The sequence below is a fragment of the Cavia porcellus genome, unplaced genomic scaffold, assembly GCF_034190915.1.
Source record: "Cavia porcellus strain 051 isolate PalLab524CR breed Dunkin Hartley unplaced genomic scaffold, mCavPor4.1 scaffold_13, whole genome shotgun sequence".
NCBI classification, from domain to species: Eukaryota; Metazoa; Chordata; class Mammalia; order Rodentia; family Caviidae; genus Cavia; species Cavia porcellus.
Genome location: NW_026947496.1, coordinates 32,485,954 through 32,491,953, shown reverse-complemented (window position 1 = coordinate 32,491,953; position 6,000 = coordinate 32,485,954).

The following is a 6,000-nucleotide window of genomic DNA, read 5'->3' as shown; positions in this document are numbered from 1 at the left end:
TCTACTCCTCTGCTTCTTACCCTCCAGCAGAAGTGACAGGCCCTACTCACATGGTTCTGGCTCTGAAATTTTCATCCAGTTCAGCAGCAAAATGAGAAACAGTTGTATCCGCAGGAGACTACAGGTCCACTGCTTTTGAGCCTGACTGATCTTAGACAAGCTCAGCAAGGAAGGACCAACACCAATAAACAGCACGGCAAGTTGGACCAGAGCATGGGGAGCAGAGAGAATCCGGCACAGGAAGCCAAGCTTCCAGTACCAGCAGCTGCACTGGGGCAGGGAGTTCAATCAGGAATCCCCAAAGATGGTATCGCTTCACAAAGTCAGGGTATGGGGATGGGGCCTAGCAGACATCAGGGCTCAGAGCCTGCAAGATAAATCCACAAGAGGCAGATCCTCTGCCCTAAAGAGGAATTTTGAACAGACCGGAAAGGAAAATTACAGACTTGGGAAAACTGAAACAAGGCAGGACCCACTTTCCAGAGTCCCAACCTGGGATGAGGGTTGGCAATGTAAATTAAAGGGCAGCCTACTGTTGAACTGAGGCTGGGTCCCAAAAGGCCTTGTGGCAAAACGAGGCGGACGCATTCCCTGGGTGCCTGATGTCCCATGCGACCCCAGCCACAGTGGGTGAAGGCTGATGAGGCAGCACGCTGATCAGAGAGCGCAAGTGGCAGATTCAGAACGAATCCAGCACACTGCAAAATCCTGTCCAGATGTCAGTTTGCGGCCACACAGAACTTCCAATGCCTGCAGCTGCTGTAACCTTCTGGCAGGAAGAGAGCAGGCCTAAGATCAGAGGCTCCCTGACTCTCCTGACCATTGTTAGAGGTTAGAGATTGGGGTCATTTTTATTCAGTGGTTGCACTGTGATCTGAGAATTGGAGGGTCAATAAACTTCAAGTTTCAATAAATAACTTGGGTGCTTGAACCAGTTCCTGTTTTAATCTAATGTCTCAGGACAACAGGGAAGTCACATAGACAAACTCTCCCTTCTCAATGTGGCCATGAGGCACCTAACCAGAATCACCAGAAGACAGAAGCTGGGAAACCTGGTCTCAGCAGCACGGAGGCTCAGGCAAAACCAGGAACCAGTGGGCAGCACCGTGCTTTGGGGGACTCCCAATCCGCGACCCTGTGTGGCTGCCCTGTCCTCGGTTCTTCAGGCATGGGGGGCAGGCATGGGGGACACATGGGGCAGGGCTAGGGCAGTGAGTGTCATGCCTGTGGCAGGTGTTTGGTTTTTATTTGTTTATTCATTTAATTAGTTATTTAGTTAGTTAGTTAGTGCGTGCAAAATTGGAGCAACCCCAGAGAGGCTGGGGACTTCCCTCTGCAAACTCTGCATACCACACATCAAATTTGGGAAGTACATTATTCCCATAGTGCTTTGCACTAAGCAAAGCTCAAAATACTTTCCCCAGATCCACCAACTGAAGGGAGAAGTATGTAAATAAGTGTGATTGTTGTCAGTTCCACCCACTTCCCATCCAAGTCCTCCTCAGAGCACTGCCTCACTGATAAAATGTGAAGCCAAGTGTCAGCTGATTAAAGGGAAGAGAGTCTGATACCTTCCCGTTCTTTAGGAGCTCCAGAGGGCACTGGGAGGAAGCACTGTGTACCTTGGTGTACAGTGTGACATAGGCAGGCATGTCATTCCAGTGCCTCGTCCAGTGCTCTCAGCATTCAGGGACTTGATAAGTGAGATAGGAAGACAGCTGGACTCACCTCGGCCCCAGATCCTCTAGTCATACTGCCAGGATGTTTTAACAAATTTGACCTTCTGTCTCAGTCCAGGATCGCTTGGCCTGAGAAACATTCTTACTAGCTAAGTCAGTGTGAATTTAGTGGCAGTACTAGGGAGGTTCATAGCACCCAAGGCTAGAGCATATACTAGGGCAAAAGGGCCACCCCCAGGCCTGGCCATTCAAGGGCAAGGTCCTCAGTACACCTTCTCTAAGATGCCTCGTTCCCTCCACCTTGCTGCCAGAATGCTTCACATGCACCTCTTTAAGCAAATTACATATTCTCTGTGTTTAGATTCAATGTGTTTAGAATCAATGTGGAAGCAAAATTCCTTCAGACTTAAAGACTAAAGTCTTAAAGAGGTGATCACTTGAATCCCTTGGCCCTAACTCAAATTCCAAGAAACAGGATGAGAGTTGTGGTGGGGAAGGAGAACTCAGTGTCCTACCTGGGACCAGTGAACCTTGTCCCTGGGCAGGTTTTCTTTGCCCTCTGTTCCAAGCTTAGGCAACTGAAGATTCACTGCAAAGTGATCCGACAGTTGCTGTGAGACTAGGCCAGTAATCAGAGAGGGACCCTGCTCAGGAAGTATCTTAGTTGCTTTCTCATCTTACTGAGACACAATACCTAACACACACAGCTATGAGAAAGAAAGGGTTGTTTTGGCCCACAGTTCATAGGAGCTTCAGTTCATAATTGGCAAAGAGACATGGCAGAGAAGACAGCTCATGGATGGTGGCAAGAAACAGAGAGATCAGAGGAGGAGGGAGGGAAACATAATCTTCCAAACCACACTCCCGTGACCCAGGTCCTCCAAGCAAGATTCATTTTCCAACATCACATTTAACTATAAACTCCTCAGTGGACTGATCCAATGATGCGTGTCATGCCCCTATGATCCAATCACTTCCCCAAAGCCCCACCTATGATTGCAGAAGGCTTTGGGGCAACATCTAGATATAAACTACGGTAGGAGAGCTCTTTCCTATGGCTCTAACCCAGTGGATCCTCCCTTAGTCTCCCTGTCACTGCCACCTCTCTAGAGTGGGAAGGCAGCTGCAGCACACACCACAATTCTCAAAGATTGGACATATATTGCCTGGTAGACTTAAATACCCTATTGTATCAGTGTCCTATCATGCCTCTTGCCTGTCACTGTCCCTCTCTGCATTCTACCTCTGCTTGCAAGATTGTTCCATGAACTTGGAGTCTGGAGCATGGTCAGAAGCAGCCACTGGCCCCTTTGGACCTAAAAACAGACTAAGGACAAAAAGCTTGCCTGCCATCCTCTTAGGCTGAGACTGCACTGCATTTTGTCACTAGGAAATACAAAGCAGTGTTTGTAAAGACGCATGTGGTGACCTTTTCAAATTTGCTGCCATTGGCCAGAGCTTGCTTCTGCTAATTCCAGGACCTGACATGAGATCAGCTTCCCTGGCCTGAGCTCATGGGCACACAGCCCGTGCCAGAGAAGCAGCAGAATGAATGAGACCGGATCCCATCCGTGCTCTCTACCCAGAACCTGTCATTTCCATTCGGTCTTCTCCCTGTATCCTCAGTGATTCCATATTTTATGAATGACACCTTCCAAGACTTGCTGGCCCATTTTGCGACTGCCTGCCTTGCTGACTTCCTGAACGATTCTCAGAAAGAGGCTGCACACACTGAGCAGGGCCAGATGGCCCTGGCTGCCCTCCACCAGTACCGGCACCTTGCCAGTCCATACAAGTACAGAGGGGGCATTGGTCGGGTGGCCCTGCATGGTCATGCCAAGATCTGCTGACAACATGCTAACTGGAGCTTCCCACCACTTCCTCATGGTGCAGGGTTCATTCTCCCTCGTGCAGCCAGACCAGACACTTCTGTAGGAAAAGCATGCCGTCTAGTGGTTGTTTGAATCCCACCACAAACTTTAGACCTGTGCAGTCCTGGGCATTGAAGTCAACTTAGCAGAGGAGTTGTAGGAACACATCTCTACCTTCCTTTTTGCCTTGTGCCCTCCCTATTGAAACACAGGTGATCTAGAGTCCAGATCTTGCCTGCAGATTAGGCTAGAACATGTCCCACAAGAAAGGTGACCATGCCAGGGTACACAGACAGCCCACCATAGGACAAGGAGGAGACATATCAGAAAGTGCCCATTCTCCCATCTCCATACATGTAAAGTGACTTGTGCTTCCTGATGTGTGCATATGATCATTAAAGACAGTTCACTGAAGTTTTGCTTTCTTGGGGAGAATGCACAGTCTAGGCATTTGGGGACACAGATTCAGAGCAAGGTGCCTGGGGTAAGTTTGCTGTCTCCTCACTCTGCTAGTTTCGAGCCCCTGGTAAGGAGCTCAGCTCCTAGATGCCACTTCCGAATTTACTGAGTGATCCTTACTGAAGAACCTTACTTGCAAGACCCTCACTGCTATGGAGGGTGACACAAATAGAACATGGGGACTACCCTGCCACCCTCACTGGGCCAATCTTTCATCCTCAGTGGAAGGTGGTAATAGTACCACTTCGTGCACATAGTTAGTGTAGACATTAAATGGGAATACTTTAGGAATGAGTAGCTACTCTTGTTAGTATTGAGATTAGACCTGCCTACCACTGGTAGCTGAGGAGGCCACACTTTATGCGTTAGTCCAAGGGTCCCTGGCTCCAGGGAAAAGGCCTGGAATTCAGAGGGGTTCGGGTATTCATCCCTGAGCCTGTCCAGCAGAAGCCTTCAGCTGGCTGCGCTACTCCAGTGCCCTGTGTGTTGCCCAGCCAGCATGTAGCTGGCCCCTGCACACACTCCCCTCTCCCATCCCATCTCCATTCCTCTGCCACAGTGGCCCAAGGACTTGGCCTCTGATTCCGTCTCTGTATCTGGTATCCCGGTGTCCCCAGCTCTTTCAGAATTACTTCTAGCTGCCTGGACAGCCCTCCCCCAAGGAACAGCCCTGTAGGACACAGGCAGCCAGTGTGTGAGCCAGCTAAATTCAACGTAGTCTCCAATGCAAAATGGTTTTCCCACTTCCTTCCACCACACCCTTTCCCATCCCTTCGTGACATTTAGGGCCAATTTCATAATGTTCCAGCCACTTCAGTGAAGAAAACATTCTAATACAGTCACATTTGTCCATTTCATATCCTGTTTAATGGCTTGTTTCTTAGTGCCCTTCCCCCATGCCACACTCCAGCCCAGGGATTTACAGAATGGATCTGTTCTCTCTCCTCCCCTCTGCCTTCCAAGTCTCTTTAGAATTATTCAGGAAGGAAGAATTTGGAGCAGGATGTGTATCTGGCAGGCCAGGGCAGGCAATGGTCAGCTTTGTGGCACATGCCAGGAAGATGCACTTTGCTTCCCCTGTTTCCAAGCCCTCTGCTCCTGCCAGCCTTGTCCATAGCCCATTGCTCCTGGGGTCCTCCTCGCCAAGCAGCCACCCAGGAAGGGACACTGCTGACATTCTGTAGCAGCCAAGTAAGGAAAGGCAGGGCAAGGGTAGATTTACCTTTGTGTCTGTTTTGTTCTGATTCTGCCTGAGGGACATCCAGGGTAGAACAGGTCCCTTCAACAATGGTGGTATTTTTGTCCTTATGAATGGCAGGCAGAGAACATAGCAGACAAGTGTCCATGCTGGCCTGGCCTGTCTGTCCCAGAGAATGACTAAGACCTTCCATGATGATCTTCAGGCCACCATTCCCATTCCAACGTGAAGTTGGGGTTGATTTGCCAAGATCACAGGCTGCCCCAAGGGATGGGAACTCCCCAAGAACAGATGCAAAGAGGCAATTGTGTGCCACAGAGGGTGACCAAACCTGATGGAGACCAACTGCCTATTAGAATAATCAAAGGTCAGAAAAAAAAAAAAAACAAAAAAAAACAAAAAAAAAAAACAATCCCACCAAGGGAAAAATAATACCCACAAAATTCCCTCTGTGATTTGAGGAATGATCCTGTGTAGCTCTTCTGGTAAGGAAAACCCATCTGAGATGTGGAGACAAAAAGTAGGAACAAAACAATGTGGGATGTGACTTGGGAGACAGGCACGGAGATAACGCCGGGTAAAAAGGGTTAAAGGAGCAGGAGAGCTTTTTACTAATGCACCAGGGGAAAAGAGATACCGAAGTGAAACAGGCCTTCTAATAAATCAGACTGGCATGAAATTAATGATGGGTCTGAAATGGCCGAGATATTGAACTCATTCTTCAAATCCTTCCCTGTTGTCGTCAGCAATAGAAATGAAGAGGCATAACAGAAACCTTTTGAAAGCAGCCACC